Source organism: Lissotriton vulgaris, chromosome 1_1 (assembly GCF_964263255.1).
Source record: "Lissotriton vulgaris chromosome 1_1, aLisVul1.2, whole genome shotgun sequence".
Lineage (NCBI taxonomy): Eukaryota > Metazoa > Chordata > Amphibia > Caudata > Salamandridae > Lissotriton > Lissotriton vulgaris.
Window position 1 is genome coordinate 2,075,868,842 of NC_141685.1, and position 18,312 is coordinate 2,075,887,153.

The following is an 18,312-nucleotide window of genomic DNA, read 5'->3' on the forward strand; positions in this document are numbered from 1 at the left end:
TAGTGCAAGTCTGTGGGCGCGGCGATATTCTTAAAAACAGGGGCTAAGAAAATTCATTTTAACCAAGATAGAAAAAAGCGGTAAGTTTAAAAATGGCAAAAGCGCTGCACGCCTACTATCACACTAGCAGTAACGTGCGTTGCAAATGAAGGTAAACCTTTCCCAAGGCAAATAGTTTGGGGATGACCCTTCTGAGAGGGCCAAACCCAACAGTCATGGAAAGCTATCAATTTACAATGCAAAGCCCAACAAAATTCTCACCAACTTCTACGCCAGCAGAATAAGTTTTACCTGGCCAAGCTGTTCATTCCATATTTCACTTCAAGAAGTAAGTATAAGAACCATTAATCACAATTTTTTGTTTATCTGATCAAGGTTTCTTGGCAGTGGTGGAGAAAGCTGAAGACTGGGGCAAATCTGGCAACAGTATGGAAGAGATGGGACTAATAGTACCTATAATTATAGTACCATCCCAATTGTCACATTCAGAAGTTCATCAGGCTTAGTGATCGGCCGGTAACTCTGTGTTAGTCAATGGAGCTACTAACTCCCCACAGCAAAACGACAAATCAGAAGTGCTGCCATCAGGACATAGTATATAATACCCTGCTTTAGGGCTTGTTAGGCCTTTCTCAGGTGGGACTTACATGTATAGTTAAGGGAAGTGGGGGCTTGGACATTGGTTTGAATGGCAAAGTTGAGCTAGCAGTGTTTTCACTTCCCTTCCAGACTACAGTAGCAGGCTGGGAGACATTTTGTATTTCGTCACACATGGGGTGGTACAAGCAATGCTGCAGCCCTGGATGGACACTCTCCCTTACCATATACTAGAGACTTATGAGTGAGTCAGTCTCTGCCAATTAGATGTCGACATGCTCTTTGTCAGGGATTTAGAACACTGGCTCTCAGGTCTGATTAGCAGGCCTTAGTGCATTCTCAGAGTCGAAAACCAACAGCATGAGTCCAAAAATGTGGGTGTGAACATGCAAAAAGAAGCCTTTCCTTAAACCTATATATGCTGGAGAATGCGATTCACTACTCTGAGACTTCTAGAAATGCATGTCTTCAGGAGAAAGAAGGGATTCACAGAACGTGCATGCTGTTTGGAGAAGAGCCTTGCCTCCTATAAGAGTGTAGCTGATGAAATAAGAAGGACCACAGGACTCTCAGATAACTTGGCAGTGTTGGCAGCCAATTTGAATGCCTAGAGTATAGGTTCCTTGTGCCCTATAGCATTCTTGCTATGCAATTGTGATACATACTTACTGGAGCTAGAACTTGTGAAGTGAATGAAAAACATCATTGATATTAAAGAAAAATGTGTGCACCACACTTGGAAAGAATGGGTAGAAATGTGTACTGGGAATCATCTGCTAGGATCATGAATTAATCGCACTATATTCCTCTGGTAGATTTAAAACTCAATTACTACTGCTTTGTTTTTCTTTAGAGAATTGAGTAGAATCGCATTAGCGTATAATCATTGGTGGAAACCAAGTATGGTATTGATATATTGATAATAGCAAGCATATATTTTGCAAGGGTGTAGGCAAATTATATGATATTAATGAATAATTTCATATTATGGTTATCAATCTGTTACACAGACTAGTATGGTTGTTTACATTTGCAAACAGAATAAATAATTTTATTGGCACCGAATGCATGATGGAAACCTGCATGCATTTACCATGCATGACATTACAACGCAGTCCCTACCCTGACTGCATTGTTACCAAGTGTTCCTTTACCATGCACGTTGTTACAATGACTTGCCTTGGGGGGTAGGGGTGCTGGACTTTGCAATATTGTAACTTAATATTTCATCTCCAGTCTACGCAACAGTAGGGAAAGGTGTTGGACTTAAAACCCAACATCAGTCCAACCATGCACCCCCTAAAGCAAGCTGTAATGACTTGCGTGGTAAAGGAACACGTGGCAATGCTACAGTTGCGTTTGTACTGCTTTGTAAAGGTGGGTTGTGGAAATGACTGTGTGGTAAAGGATGTTTCCCCTTGGCAGGTATCAGATCCACTTTAGTTGCAATGCAGCTCAGAAAAAACATAAAATTGTATGTGTGTAAAATGAGCACGGAGTCAATGGATATCATTTATAGTTTCCGGGGTAGATGGTGTAAATCTTGTGCCGGGCGGTACCCAATCACCAGCAGGTCTACAAGGTGAACAGCCTCTGGCATGTTAGAACAATGTAGGTAAGGGAAGTCAGCAAGTCAGATCCGAAACTTCGGGATAAGGATTGGCTCTAAGGGCTGAGTCGTCGGGCTGGGGCGCAAAGCGGGGCTGGGCGCTCGCCGTGGCTGGACGAGGCACCTCCCTCAGGGGCAGCTGCAACTCTGGACGTGAGCCGGGCCCTTCCTGTGGATCGCCCCAGCTGTGGTGGTCGCCTCTCCCTGTGACCCCTCCCCGGGGGCGCGTGGCCGGCGTTCTGCCTCGGCCAGCGCCTAGCAGCTGACTTAGAACTGGTACGGACAAGGGGAATCGGACTGTCAAACCATCGCGAAGGCCCGTGGCAGGTGTTGACGCAATGTGATTTCTGTCCAGTGCTCTGAATGTCAAAGTGAAGAAATTCAATGAAAAGCACAAAAACCAAATATATAGTTTCAGAAGTGAAGGTGTTCACACTATAGCCATGCTAAACACTTTCTCCTGTCTTTAATTCCAAAGCTCATATAGCACAGATTAAGCACAGCCGTGTATCCAGGCAGTGTGATGATAGCCACTTGCTTTGCTACTCTCTCTTGTCCTGTTCTCCTTTTCCCAGGTCTACTGCTGATCAACACAAAAATAGTGTGAGATTTGCTGTGGATGCAATGAGGTGTTGAAACTGCTATTGCTCCTATTGAAACTGGGTTGCAATACAAGTTCATCAAGAGAAAAATAAAAGAAGAGGAAGGGAAATGGAAAGGGAAAGGGAACAAAAAAGTGGAAGTGAAAGAGTAAGAAAAAAAGAAGAGAGTGGGAGATAGAGTTATATGAGTTAATCATCTTCTATTGTGCATGAAATGCTTTCACAGCGATTAAATAACACTGCTTCCAGAACTGTAGTATTCCGGTAAGGGCCAGATTAATTTCTGTGTTGCACTTTAGAACACTTTCTAAAAACAATGCACACAAAGGCAATACACTTGAGAGGAAATTATTTGACATGCATCATTTGTTCTTAAAAACCTTTATTAGAGGAGTTATCCCACAAACCCTCTTTAGATGTTGCTGGCTGACTACATTTTCTAATTTGGACCGTATTTTCGGGTCTTTTCAAAACTCATTTCAATTTAGAATAAATAAGTAACTAATTCAGAGAATATTTACAGAAAATTACGTTCTCTGTTAATGTCATGTTCCAATATGGTATTGACTGTATTCTCACTTTGCTGGCATACGGGTGTGTTCTAGAACCTTCTTTGATGTCAGTTGTGGTGGATAACATCAGGCAGCAGTTTACTCATAAATATGTGTATCAATATGCCTTTTGCAAGATTTTTTGTAACAATATCTAGGTCAACAATATAAATCTACATTATATATGAACCAAAAGGCTAAAGAGAATTTATAATTATGTGATCAATTATGTTATTTAAGAAGTCATCAGTGACTACATCAAAATATTCATTTAACATGTCCTGAGTGACTTGACATGTGAAGTATATTGTACACGTTTTTTAAAATAATAAAAAGGTCTTGGCTACCACCAGACTTAAAATGGCAAGGTGGGAGGGATAATGGACTGTGACATGTAAGTCCAAGACTTGGATCAATAAAGATTGCCAATAAGGAACTGGGACATTATCTACTAGTCCGACTTCCTCGTCCAGGCCTTACTCCATGAGTAAGTACCCAAGGAGAAACACCATTAATTTTGATTTTAATGCAAAACAATACAACATGATGCAACATCCATGGGTTAACCATAGATGATATCAAAGTTAAACAGAAGTAACAGAAGATAATATGTGAATACCAAAATCTGGAGACACCCCGACCCAGATGGAGAGCATAATGTGTCATGAAGTATAGGGCGTGCCCCAAGTTGCAGCACAGCAGATATCATTGAAGCTCACTATCTTTTTTGTCCTTCTGGGAGTCTGAAAGGCATTGTGGAAAATGTAGGTGGGCAGACAGGGAGGCAAAGATGATGGGTGGCTAGCTGCCACACCTCTCTCCTTCTCTCTCGGATGGATCGTCAGATCGTTGAGCAGCTGCCTGACCTGGGAGTGACCCTTGCGAGCTGCTCTCTGTGCTCGCTGCTTCTGGATGTGAAACTGAGGTTTTTCTTCATGTCTCCTCATCGCTGCTTCCTTACCTTTGGGTCCGGTTGGCAGCCCCATAGACTGTTTGGAGGAACCTAGGTCTTGAGCTATGGCGGCCAGAGGCGGAAAGCCGGCAAGAACGAGTACAGCAGGGATTACCAGTGTGGCAAGCGGACTGCAGCCAGCGAAGTCCATGGTGAAACGGCTGATTCCCTCCAGCACAGTGGTGCAGGCAAGATGAAGCGAGACGTTGTTCAAAAGAAATCAACAGCTAAAACAACAAGAACTAACTCTAACCACTGTTTACTCCATATTTTCTCGTTTGACTGGGATGGACCTAAGGATTGATTCTCATTAGATGTAGGGGACGTCAGACAGTTAGAAGAGGAGAAAAATGTTGAAAAGAGTAAAGGAGATATGGCACCAGGTGTGATTATGGAGCTTCGGGCAGTCAATGCAGATATTGCAAACCCCCCTGAAACTGTTGCTGTCCCAGATGACATTATTGTTGAAAAAGATCCTGGAGAGATTATTGGAGTAAATCAGGCAACCACATCGGCGCCTATGGCACAAATATTCAATGCGGAGTTACCTGGGATGCTGAAAGCTGGGAAAATAAGTTGGAATACACTGGAGAATATAGGCACCTCTAAAGTCCCACGGTCTACCAAGGGGGAGTTGTCACTCGAAATTCCAGGAGAGAAGTTTTTCTTGCTAACTGAAGACTCATACTCTACGGACCAGGGAAATATACTCACAAGTACTGACTCTCTCTCGGACTCCGGCAGCAAGTAGTTAGATGGTGAAGCTCTAGCAACACAGAGGAAGAATTCTGTGGAGTAAAAAAAAGAGAAGGGAGAGAGACAGTCTAAGAAAGAGCTCTCGTAAACAACTTAACTGGGACTATTCTGATACTCGACTGAGATCTTTTGCAGAGGGGATAGATGAACTACAAAAGGATGGATTAAAAAAGGTTGAATCACTGAATCAACAAAGCACTGGACAAGGGGCTATCAACACAGATGTCATGTCCAAATTGGAGGAGCATGTGAGATCCTTGAAGATATGTTTGGCTCTAAAAGATTTGAGTGGGAATGAATGATATGTGGTAAATCCTATCGGTTCCAAGAAAGTTTCTCTTTACCGGAGCAGGAAAACCGCCAGCGCAGAAACAACCTGTGCTTTTCGGGGATTCTGGAGGGAATGGAAGGCTCCAATCCTAGAATCTACATTGTGAATCTTCTGAAAAACGCCGTCCCAGAACAAACAAATTTGGACTGGGAAACTGAAATTCAGCGAGCTTATCAGTTCCCATTAATGTTGAAAAAAAAACAACAACAGTAAGAGTGACCTCGAGCAATGCTGGTATTCTTTGGAAATTTCCTTCTGAGACAGCCAGTATACAAACAAGCTTGACCGTACGTCCCAAAATCCGGAGGCGGTGTCACATTCTTTGTTAAACTTGATTTTGCTCATGCCACCGTGGAGAGGTGCTGGCGATTTTGACAGCTGTTCTCTCCCTTCAGAAAAATAGGTGCTGAAGTGTTCCTTTGAAAATTAGATAGACTGAAAATTAAATACAAGGGATCTACATGCAGCTTTACTTCAGATATACAAGCCCGTGTATGTAGTAGAAAGATCACCAGGTTGTAACCTTCTAGGGCCAGTCTAATTGATGGATGAAGCAGGCGGCTCAATAGAACGTACTTGTAATGCTCTAGAGATAGACGGCGGGATAGCATGACAAACGTACATCGCTCAGGCTATGCCTGATTGCCTGTTTTTGTGGAGGAGTGGGGGACACCGTGGTTTACACAAGGGCGGTCTGGAGGGAGCAATTCAGGAAACAATCACAGTAGGTATGGGAGCGCTGGGATTTGATTTGGATTACCTTCGCTGGTTGTTAAACCCTAAAGAAGGTTTTAATAGATTTCAATGAGCAGTAAATATCTGTGGGCTAAATGAGTTTAAAAAAAGACAGATGGTAGCACAAGGGCTACAATTATTACAGGCAGACATAGTTTCCCTGCAAGAGACTCATCTGGAGAGCAAACAGAGGCCCTGCTAAACAATTTGGGCTTGGGGCAAGACAGGGGCCCCCACTCGAGGGACCCACACCTAAGGGGGTTGCAATTCTAACTTGCAACAAAAAGATACAGTTTCCCCGGATGGATGCAATGGGGTGGTGGGTCATGGCAGAATGCAGGGCACCAGGGGTCTCCTGCTTCACATTATGCTCTCTTTACAGTAGTAATATTGATGAACCTGTCTTGTTAGATTGGATAACTAAAGAATCATCACACTGGCAACTTCTCATTGTATTATTAAATCAAACACCTTCTCCCCCCTCCACAAATCATTGTTATGACTTGTGGGGTAACTGTATGCGTTGTTACAATGCAGTCGTTGTAACGGCTGCCTTGTAAATGCATTCGGGGTGAGGGCTTTGTTGTAAGGGCTGTTTACCGTATGAGTGCAGTTAAAGGGTGGGTCATCTGCTTGCAGTAAAAAGAAGACAGAAACACATATATAAAGAAATGAGTTCTGTGAGGGATCCAGTAATGGGTCTGGTATGAAAATGGGGAGATTACAAATGCTTTTTATAACTTTTATCAATCCTTAAATACGGAAGAGACAGAAAGTAGATCCGAAGATCTAACATACAGATACTTGGAAGATAAAGATGGGGAGACTCTATCCCAAGAGGAGAGGGAGCAATCAGACCTACCAATAACGTGGGATGAAATTGGGGTGGCAATGTCAAAATTACCCAAAGGGAAACTGCGGGCCCGTTTTGATTGCAACAGAACTGTATATTATTTTCCATGAGCAGTTAAAAGAAACTATGACATCCATGTTTGTTCAGGTATTGCAAGAAGCAGATCCACCAAACTTCTTGCCCTCAGCTAAAATTTTTATATTCCCAAGGAAAAATAAACCTTTAAATGTGCTGGAGTTTTACCGTCCGATAACATTTATTAATGGGGATGTCAAAATATATGCAAAAGTCTTGGCCTCCCGTCTTTCTCAGGTCATCCACCGGATTTTATTCATGGGAGAGCATGGCTTCATCACTGGTAGGGGCTTCATAGAGCATATAAGAAAGATCATCTCCCTATTTGATGCCAGACAGGTGTCAGGAGACCCTATGGCTGCAATTTTGTTAGACGCTGAAAAGGCATTTGATAGAGTCTCCTGGCAATTTCTCTGGTTATCAATGCATAATAACAGAATAGGGCTGAAATTTATCAATGTGAAAAAAGCACTATGCAGGGAGCCTGTGGCTAAAGTCTATATAAATGGGTAAGAGACAAAAGCTCTGAAAATATCGAGAGGAACGCAGCAAGGCTGTCCCTGCTCACCTCTCTCGTTTGCACTGTATCGACCCCTTCTTGAAACAGCTGGATGGAAAGTGTAATGGACATTCCCCCCTTAGTTATGTTTGGGCAGGAAAACAAGGTGCTGGCTTATGCCGACGATGTAGCATTAGTTACCCCTCACACAGATGAAGCTTTTAAGGCAATTGAAAAAGCAGCACAGCGATATGGAGAAATATCAGGGTACGCCCTGAATACTGATAAGACACAGATCATAATCAATGAATTAGCTCCTTCAACAGATCATAGATTAGTTAAGAAAGCTGTATATCTGGGGGTCACGATAATCCCTGATCTGGATGCTGTGGTAAAAAAAAATGTAGACCCTTGTGCCAACGAGATCTAAAAGGCTTTGAAACGGGTAGATAATCTTCACTTTACTGTAATAGGGAGGTGCAATCTGAAAAAAATGGTACATTTCGCCAAAATACTTTATTTCTTAAGAGCAATCACTCTGATCTTCTCGAATTACTGGTTTAAGACGTTTGAAAGGATTTGCTCTCAATTTATCTGGGCGTATAAAAGACCAAGTAGAGCGTTTCAATTCCTGACTCTACCCCGGGAACGTGGTGGGCTTGCACAACCTAACTTAAAATTGTATTGGTGGGCCGCTTATTTGATACAATATACAACTCTGTTAGGTAGGGTGTATAATGGGGGTGATTATAGAGAAACTTTTCCTTTTGAATTATTGATTGGCCCAGATTCCCGGGGTGTCTTTGGTAAGACCTGAAGTATGGATATTACAAATGGGTCCAGTTCAAGGCTCTGATCATGGCATTCAAGGAATGGACCTCCGAACGTCGGCTGTTAGCAGGGCTAAATTTTTATACCCCGCAGGAGAAATTTTTTAATTTGCCGGAGATATTTAACAACGCCTATTTTTAGAAGTGGTCAAATGCTGGAATGAAACAACTAGGGTGTTTTTATACGTCTTATGGTATTATAACATATGAGGAGCTAAGGGAGAAATTTAACATTTCACATCAATAATTCTTTAAATATCTACAAATCAGAGATAACCTGCAGAGGAAGGGGGAACGATGGAAGGATTTAAGAAAAATGACATGATCAAGAAATTAACACAGTCTGCCCTACCTTGTATTGGGAGCTTGTATAATATATTTAATGAATACATGAAGGACAACATGGAAAATTGTTCAAATAAATGGCAAGCAAGTTTAACTATCTCTGTTTCAACTTGCCAAAAGGTTTTTTCTAATATACTCATTACTTTGATGCCCGCTAATCTTTAATCTCAGTATTTTAAAACCTGTTTCAAGCTTTAATATACACTTTGTCAGATTGCAAAATGGAGGGTGGGGAAGGGGGCATATTGTCCTTGCGGTGCATGCTATAAGGCGAATTTACTACACATGTTTGCTACCTGCAAAGAGCTTGGCTCATTGATTATTGAAATTAACAAATTTCTAAAGAGTAGTCTGCTCATACACGTTGAGGTAACTCCCCGGGTAATAATGTTGAGTATTACAAATTTAAGGGAACAGGAAGGGAGAGCCTGATTTGCATAGCAATAGCATTGTATAAATTGTGTATTGCATCAGCGTGGTTAGACCCTGCACCCCCGGTGTTTCAACAATGGCTTGCTCGATTATTAGGGATATACCCTCTAGCGAAAGCAATATATAAGTAAATGGCCACAGATGTAAAAAGGAAGGGCTAAGAATAGGAAAAGATCTTTCCAAATGGGTTGAACATTCGGATATTTGAATTACCTTTAGCTTGCTTCAAGTCTAAATTATGGGCAGCGGGAGGAACGGACACTGAGCCTGATAGCCCTAGTAGCTTGTAATTTGAATATTACTTTTTTGTGCCCATTTGAGAAAAGAACAGTGGGGATACATAAACCAAAAGTTTTGACTTTTTCTTTTATTACTGGCACTTGCACATTCCTGTTGGTTCTATATCACCTGTATATATTACACTAACACACACTGTACACGTTTATTTATGAAGCTCCGATACAGGTTATATAAAAACCCCTTGCAAATGGTTTTGTAATGTATTGATATTGTCGGGTAGGGAGAGGGAGGGCTGGGGTTTAACAACAAATGATGAACAAACGCTTGGGGGGCATTTTGCAAAGCTGCTGGACCACTCGCACCACCGCCTCTCACCTTGCTCTCCCCCGCCGCCGCCTCTGCCACCGCGGCCGCCGAGTGGGGGGAGCATCTAGGGAAGCCTGCCCCCTACATCCCCCAGGGTCCTTTGCGGTGACTCGGGGACGCCGCAGCAGCGTCACGCAATAGCGCCCGGAGGCGCATAAAGACACCACGTTCCTTCTGAGGAGCGGGAGCCTGACAAACGCTTGGGGGGCACTTTGCAAAGCTGCTGGATCACTCGCACCACCGCCTCTCACCTTGCCCTCCCCCGCAGCCGCCTCTGCCACCGCGGCCGCCGAATGTGGGGAGCATCTAGAGAAGCCTGCCGCCTACATCCCCCAGAGTCCTTTGCGGCGACTCGGGGGCGCCGCAGCAGCGTCACGCAACAGCGCCCAGAGGCGCATAAAGACACCACGCTCCTGCTGAGGAGCAGGAGCCTGACAAACGCTTGGGGGGCATTTTGCAAAGCTGCTGGACCACTCGCACCACCGCCTCTCACCTTGCTCTCCCCCACCACCGCCTCTGCCACCGCGGCCGCCGAGTTAGGGGAGTGTGAGAAGTTGGCCTGGTATATAATGCTCACTAATTCTAGTGATCACTTTGTACCATGCCAAGCAACCCTTATGATGATGGTTGTAATTCAACCTTGTAGACCAGTTATCCTAGTGGTAACGTGGACAAAGCAGTCTTAGGCTAAACTCTGAAAGGCATGTGAAGCCAGCTGTTATACCATACACAACCCCCTTGAATACCAAATGAAAGGGACACCACACAGATATATATTGAAAATATATATTGATTTATTAACTATTAAAATCCCCTGGACTCTTTATGAGCACAGAAGCACAAGCGTTAAATCACAAGACAGTTTAAAATACACAAAAGTTGCACAATATGGATGAGCCCTAGGGGCCACCTAAACCATATACTAAATAAGTGGTATAAGAGATACCAGGAGGAAAGTGAAGAGGCCTAGGGCCTTGGGAATCGCTGGAGCTATTCGAGACTGGAGTTAACTAAGTCGGGAGAGGCCCACGGGACTCGGGTGCAGTGTTCAAAGTGCACGCACTTCTCAATACAAAGTCTATGGTGCGTAAAAAGCACAAAGTTAGAAAGTTAGGAACCTTCCGAGTGACCTACGGAGCTGAAACTTAAAACACAGGCCCTTGGGATGTGTACCAGTGCAGGAGCACCGGCGGAGCTGAGTTACCTCACCCACAGGAAGCGGGTGCACAGGGTCGAAGATGTGTCGGGTTTCGTCACGCTGGTCGATGGTGCTTGGAGCTGAAGATGCTGCAGGCGGCTCGATGAGAAGAGTTCCGGTGGATCCAAGGGTGGATCTGAAGATGTGAAGACCTGAAAGCAGAGGGGACAGTGTTCAAAGTCACTAGCCAGTGACTACCGTGGAACCAGATTGGAACCAGGCGATGTCGGGTGCAAACAGGCGTTGTCGGGTAGCTTCCTTCTGCAGCCACGTGGATACCCGGGGTCGAGGACGTCCAGGTGTCGGTCACGAGCTGTCCCACGTAGGCTTCTCGCTGTTGGCGGTGTCGGCGACCTGATCGGAGCAAACAGGCCTTGGCAAATGCAAGCCACGTAGAAGTTGAAAGATGCTGTTCACTCGGACCAGCAAGGTCAGAGCGGGTGCTCCTTTTCACAGGAGCTTGGGTAGGTCTGGAGCAACCAGACCTGCTGTTTAAATCTTCGGGTTCGTCGCCAAGATGGCCGCTGGCCGCGTGGCTAGTGGCCGGGATGGCGCGTCGAGTGGCACAGTGCAAAAGGGCCCCACGCAGATCGTGGAGATGCTGGGGGGCTGATCTTCGGTGCAAGGGCTGCTCGGTGGTGGGGGTTCTCAGTCCCCAAAGCACAACGTCGAGGATGCCTCAGAAGCTGCGCAGTCAGCTTTTCGAGTGTCTTCCAAGAGGTCCGGTCCCACGTCACTCGGTGCCTCCACGGGTCCCTTCTTTGCAGGGACTGTGGATCGGGCTCTGAGAGGTCTGGGAATCTGGTTCTTGTCGGGCTCTGGGCTCGGGCTCCGGCGGGAGGCGGCGGCAAAGCAGACGTCGAGTTGCTGGTTGGTGCCTGTGTTCACAGGGTGGTCACTCCTTGGCCACAAGGGAGATTCTTCTTCAGTCTTCTGTGCAGCAGAATGTCGAAGTCCAGTCTTCTTCTTAGTTTTAAGTTGATTTCGGGATGATCTGCTGTGCAATGGCACTGCTCCCCCTCTTATTCCAATCTAGGGGGTGGATCACCTACTAGGTCCCTCCTCTGGGAGGAACCAGGAAGGGGGGCGGTTACACCCCCTTTCCTTTGTCCAGCTCCGCGCCAGGACTGGGGCTGGAAGGCCCCAGAACCGGTTTGGGCTGGCCTATGCACGGGGACACCTTGTGTGCCCCGGGCATGTCTGATTCTATTCAGCCCTGTCCTACCCAATACACAAAATCCTGTCTGGGGTGGTGCTCGCACCTCCCAAGGCAGGAAACCCTTTGTCCAGGCCCTCCTCACTGGAAGGACTCCCAGCAGCAGGAGGTCAGACATGTGTCTGTGGTGGCAGCATCCATTTTGTGATGCTGAGGCTCTGTTTAACTTTAACCGGGGTTAAGGCTACACACATGTCGTGTCCCTCTAGAAGGGTGGAATGCTATCCCCGTCGCCAGAACTGGCGAGGGGATAGTATTCCAATTCGTATGACACCTTACTCGACATGTTTTGATAAAGCCAAACCAAAGATAGCATTTAACCGCGAGGATTATAATGCACTTAAGAGTATATGGTATGGCAATATCCCGGAACAGCTTAGGGAGTGGTTCCCGACAGCTGCAGACAGGCTCAGCTCATGCTAGAGCACCATCTCACATATTTCCAAGCACTCTGCCTCCAGGATTGATGAGGCCTTCCATAGGAGTGGCTGATAGGAACATATGTGTCCAGTTTAGGGTTAGGCACAGGCATACTGTACCTAAGTAAGAGGTGATTACACCAACTTACCCCAGCTGAGTGATCAGCCAGTTGTGTCAAATATGGAGGCCAGGCCAGGGGTGGCACAATACATGCTGCAGCCCCTGGTAGGCCTTGGCTACACCTATGCCCTGGGTACCTATGGTACACTGTTACAGGGGCCTATAAGGTGAACCAATTCCAATTGTGTTATGCACCTAAGGTACATGGAGTCCATTTTAAGGAGAGAGCAATCAGCCTGGGGCCCTGAATAGCAGGATCCCAGGCCAACTAAGTCAAAAACCAGCTAAACACCAGGCAAAAAGTTTGGGGGTAACCATAGTCAGATATCCACCTTCCTACATAACCCCCCCCCAAACGAAAGGAGATAAGGCTATCCTTGACCAGGTAAGCCTATATTGCCTAAGTGGCCATATAAGGAAGTACCAACTCTGGCTTGGTAACCCCCTGTCTCATGGTCCACTAAGCAATCCCTCACCCTAAGGGTATCTGAGGGTCTCCACCATAGGGAATCTCTACCTGTGGTGTGTCTTTGCAAAGTCAAAGGCTGGTGTTGGGATGGAGTACTGAAGTGAGTCTCCTCTGTAGGGCTCAGCTTCCTCCAATCACTCTCCACCATGTGTGCCTTTCTTTCTTTGACTGAGTTGCACTGTGCTCTCAGGGTCAACCTCTGGCTACCTAAAGCTGGAGGCTGAGTCCCTCTGTTTGGCTTACTGGAGGGACAGTTCAGGTTTGGGCCCTTAGGGTCCCAGGTTTGGCTGTGCCCAACAATATCCATCTGGGGGAGGTCCCTAACTACTTTTAAGGGGGATCCCTCAGGAGTTTTTAAAGTTTGCACCTCACTAGGGCTACTAGTTTCGGTGCCCCTAATCTGTTGATGGGGGTGCTTTATTTGACAGGGGGCCCTTTGGGTCTCACTGTCCTTCTTGTCCTCTGCAGCCCTGGGCTGAGTAAGGCAAAGTAGAGAGGGGCAGGTTACCTGCTCCAGACTGGGTCCCACCTGAGAAGGGTCCACTGGCATCAGAGGCTCTGTTAGGCCAGGCCTAACAACCTCTGGGACAGTTCCTTCATCAGGGGTAAGATCAGTTCCCTGAGGAGGCTGATCCTTTCCTAAAGTCTGGTGGGAGGGAGATTTCTCTTCCTCCTCAATGCTCTCTGTTTGGGTGGAGTGATCCATCATTTCAGGCTTCACTACCCATGTATCAGTTTGAGTTTGGGCTGTGGCCATCACAGCCCCACCAACCTTTTCAGGAGGAGACTCAGTTTGGGTATGGGCTGTTACTAGTACAGCCCTGCTACTCTTTCCAGGAGGGAAGTTATCTAAAGATGGGGCTGAGGTTTGCTCAGCCCTCCCAACCTTTTCAGGAAGGACATCTTGAATTGGGGCTGTAGCCATCACAGCCCCACTAACCTTTCCATGGAGATTTACCATTCTAGAATGGGTTTGCTGTTCAACCTCAGCCCAGGCTGAGATTTCCAAATCATTTCCCAGTAGGCAATCTACAGGCAAGTTTGCTGACACTGCCACTCTCTTTGGGCCAGTGACACCTCCCCAGCTAAGATTGACTACTGCCATGGGATGATTGGATTCTATACCATCAATGTTTGTCACCTGATATTTGGCATCAGGTAAAAGTTGCCTTGAGGGGACTAGACATTCAGCCACCATGGTGACGCTAGCCCCTGTGTCTCTGAAGGCCTCAACTTTCAAGCCATTGATGAGGGGCTCCTGTCTATACTTGCTCAAAGTGTTTGGGCAAGCTGTGAAATTGGCAAACCCCATGCCAGTCTCATAGACAAGAGTATCTGAGTTAGGGGACCTGGATAGGCCAGAGTCCACCTGTCCTCCAAAAGTAAACCCACCCAAATTCTTGGGGGTGCTCCCACCACCTGGGGGACCACTGCTAACAGTGACAGGAGGTGTTGGAGCCTTACCTGGAGGTATATTCTCCTTATTGCCATTCTTGGGACAACAGCTATCTGTTTTGTAATGCCCCACCTGTTTACAGGTATGACAATAAGGCTTTTTCTGGGATGTAGAAGTGTCTTGGGACCCACCCCCATTCTTGGAGTTTTGGGGCCCTGGGGAAGTCTTTTCCTTACTTTTATCCCCACCCTTCTCTTGAGGCTTGGTAGTCTCTTTCTTTTGGTCACCACCCTGGTTCTTAGGCCTGATCCTGGTTCTGACCCATTTGTCTGCCCTCCTACCCAATTCTTGTGGGGAGGTCAGATCAGAGTCAACCAGGTGCTGATGTAGAAGCTGATTTTGACAATTACTTAAGATTTGCTCTCTCGTAATTAAATTATACAATCCTGTATAGTCAGTAACCTTACTTCCCAGCAACCAGCCCTCCAGAGCCTTAGTGGCACATTCAACAAATTCAGACCAGTCCTGAGTCTGTGTCTTCTGGGTATCTCTGAACATTAACCTGTACTGTTCAGTGGTTAAGCCTAACCCATCAATCAGAGCACTCTTCAGGACCAGGTAGTTTCTAGAATCCTCATCACTAACTGTGAGGAGTCTGTCTCTGCCTCTACCTTCAAAGGAGAGCCACAAGATTGCTGCCCACTGCTCCTGAGGGATCTGCTGTACTCTGCAGGCTCTCTCCATTGCAGTAATCCATTTATGGATGTCATCCCCAGCTTTGTAGGGGGGCACAATCTTACTCAGGTTTCTATTATCAAAAGACCTGTCTTTATCCTTGTGGATATTGCTGCCACCAGTGGGTTCTATTACCCCACTCTCTCTAGGCTGTCTTGCTCTAGCAAGTTTCTCCTTAGCCAGGGCAACCTCTAATTCTTGCCTCTGGATCCTAAGCTCAGCCTCTCTCATCTTGGCCTCATGTTCCCTTCTCTGAGGGCTAGTCATCTCCTTTCTGGAGTGACCATGAGAGCCTCTAGAGACATGGGAGGTATTGGATTCACCTGAGTGATGCCTCCTCCTCCTATGGCTCTGGTTAAGTCCACCTGAGGGTCTGAATGGGTTGTTACCTGATTCATTCCCAAGTTGACTTAAGTTAGCCTGGTTCAGTCTACTGACCAGCACCTGACTATCTCTGTCATCATCTGACTCACTGCTCTCCACCTCCTCCCCCTCTTCTTCTTCTTCCTCTACATCTACTTGAGGAGCTCCAGTGGTGGAGGCTTCCTCATCTTCTAGGATGATAGGGGCAGGGGTGTCTACAGTGTCATCCTCTGAAGGATGGCCTCCTTCAGCATTCCCTGTGGGGTTTGCTTTAGAGGTCTTTAGAGCTTCAGACTGATCCAAAAGCTCTCTTAGGTGGTCTGCAGTAGGGGAAGGCCCTGTCTTCAGACCCCTTAAGACACAAAGCTGTCTTAGTTCCTTAAAAGGAAAAATAGCAAACTGGGATGGTGCCCTTGGAGGGTCACTCTCAACAGGAGTAAGTCCACTGGACCCCTCTGTTCCAGACATTGCTCTAGTGTGGGTGGATGTGTTGCAATCTACCTACACTGGTGTTTACCTACTAAACCTATCTAGTAGTTGTAGCTAGGGTGTGCTACTCCCTTTGCTCTACAACAACTAAGTTCAGTAGAACTTAAGTATACTAGTCTTGTTTTATATGTACCTAGCAGGTACCTGTATGATCTTTCAAATGATAATCTCAAAGATTGTAATGGTAAAACAACAGCAAGCTCAGATCCCAATCCGCTGCTCACCAATGTGAGAAGTTGGCCTGGTATATAATGCTCACTAATTCTAGTGATCACTTTGTACCATGCCAAGCAACCCTTATGATGATGGTTGTAATTCAACCTTGTAGACCAGTTATCCTAGTGGTAACGTGGACAAAGCAGTCTTAGGCTAAACTCTGAAAGGCATGTGAAGCCAGCTGTTATACCATACACAACCCCCTTGAATACCAAATGAAAGGGACACCACACAGATATATATTGAAAATATATATTGATTTATTAACTATTAAAATCCCCTGGACTCTTTATGAGCACAGAAGCACAAGCGTTAAATCACAAGACAGTTTAAAATACACAAAAGTTGCACAATATGGATGAGCCCTAGGGGCCACCTAAACCATATACTAAATAAGTGGTATAAGAGATACCAGGAGGAAAGTGAAGAGGCCTAGGGCCTTGGGAATCGCTGGAGCTATTCGAGACTGGAGTTAACTAAGTCGGGAGAGGCCCACGGGACTCGGGTGCAGTGTTCAAAGTGCACGCACTTCTCAATACAAAGTCTATGGTGCGTAAAAAGCACAAAGTTAGAAAGTTAGGAACCTTCCGAGTGACCTACGGAGCTGAAACTTAAAACACAGGCCCTTGGGATGTGTACCAGTGCAGGAGCACCGGCGGAGCTGAGTTACCTCACCCACAGGAAGCGGGTGCACAGGGTCGAAGATGTGTCGGGTTTCGTCACGCTGGTCGATGGTGCTTGGAGCTGAAGATGCTGCAGGCGGCTCGATGAGAAGAGTTCCGGTGGATCCAAGGGTGGATCTGAAGATGTGAAGACCTGAAAGCAGAGGGGACAGTGTTCAAAGTCACTAGCCAGTGACTACCGTGGAACCAGATTGGAACCAGGCGATGTCGGGTGCAAACAGGCGTTGTCGGGTAGCTTCCTTCTGCAGCCACGTGGATACCCGGGGTCGAGGACGTCCAGGTGTCGGTCACGAGCTGTCCCACGTAGGCTTCTCGCTGTTGGCGGTGTCGGCGACCTGATCGGAGCAAACAGGCCTTGGCAAATGCAAGCCACGTAGAAGTTGAAAGATGCTGTTCACTCGGACCAGCAAGGTCAGAGCGGGTGCTCCTTTTCACAGGAGCTTGGGTAGGTCTGGAGCAACCAGACCTGCTGTTTAAATCTTCGGGTTCGTCGCCAAGATGGCCGCTGGCCGCGTGGCTAGTGGCCGGGATGGCGCGTCGAGTGGCACAGTGCAAAAGGGCCCCACGCAGATCGTGGAGATGCTGGGGGGCTGATCTTCGGTGCAAGGGCTGCTCGGTGGTGGGGGTTCTCAGTCCCCAAAGCACAACGTCGAGGATGCCTCAGAAGCTGCGCAGTCAGCTTTTCGAGTGTCTTCCAAGAGGTCCGGTCCCACGTCACTCGGTGCCTCCACGGGTCCCTTCTTTGCAGGGACTGTGGATCGGGCTCTGAGAGGTCTGGGAATCTGGTTCTTGTCGGGCTCTGGGCTCGGGCTCCGGCGGGAGGCGGCGGCAAAGCAGACGTCGAGTTGCTGGTTGGTGCCTGTGTTCACAGGGTGGTCACTCCTTGGCCACAAGGGAGATTCTTCTTCAGTCTTCTGTGCAGCAGAATGTCGAAGTCCAGTCTTCTTCTTAGTTTTAAGTTGATTTCGGGATGATCTGCTGTGCAATGGCACTGCTCCCCCTCTTATTCCAATCTAGGGGGTGGATCACCTACTAGGTCCCTCCTCTGGGAGGAACCAGGAAGGGGGGCGGTTACACCCCCTTTCCTTTGTCCAGCTCCGCGCCAGGACTGGGGCTGGAAGGCCCCAGAACCGGTTTGGGCTGGCCTATGCACGGGGACACCTTGTGTGCCCCGGGCATGTCTGATTCTATTCAGCCCTGTCCTACCCAATACACAAAATCCTGTCTGGGGTGG